Genomic DNA, 658 nt, shown 5'->3' on the forward strand with positions numbered 1-658 from the left:
ATGTGTACGTAATAACCAACTAAAGCAGTCCAATTTCGTATAACGTCTTATCTGTTCTAGCGGCGCCCCTTCCCGCGCTTCGCCGCCCGTGACAGACCCGCCTCCGGCCGCTCGTCCATCACCCGAAGTGGCGACGGACAGCAACCGATGCGCGTCACATATTTCTGGATCCTTTATAGACATCACAGCTGGGTTACATTTATATATATATTTTTTCTGGTTCCATTAGAGGCACTGCTGCATGTCATGAGACTTTTACATCTGTGTGAAGACAGTGTTGCAGGACATTACTTTTTTTTTTAGATATATTGTACTAAATGTCACATAACTTTTGAGCACACATGACAATATCAGATCCATCGTAGGCAGTTAAAGATGGCACTGTTTTTTTGTAGTTCCGTTACAGGGTATATTAATTATTTGTAGCCATAATCGACAGTAATGCAAGGCCCGTGACATTTGATTCCGCAGTGCGTAGTGGAATCTGTCAGTCATGTTTACACAAAAACTATAAAGATTCGGGACAAAAAACATAAAGAATATATTGTTTATAATTTTTATTCCGATTTTTCACAATTTTATGCAAGAGAAGAGATGCTTCACAGTATGGATGATTTCAGTGGCATAACAAGAGCCGTAAATATGTGAATAGCACTCT

The sequence above is a fragment of the Penaeus monodon genome, chromosome 23 (genome assembly GCF_015228065.2).
Source record: "Penaeus monodon isolate SGIC_2016 chromosome 23, NSTDA_Pmon_1, whole genome shotgun sequence".
Classification (NCBI taxonomy): Eukaryota; Metazoa; Arthropoda; class Malacostraca; order Decapoda; family Penaeidae; genus Penaeus; species Penaeus monodon.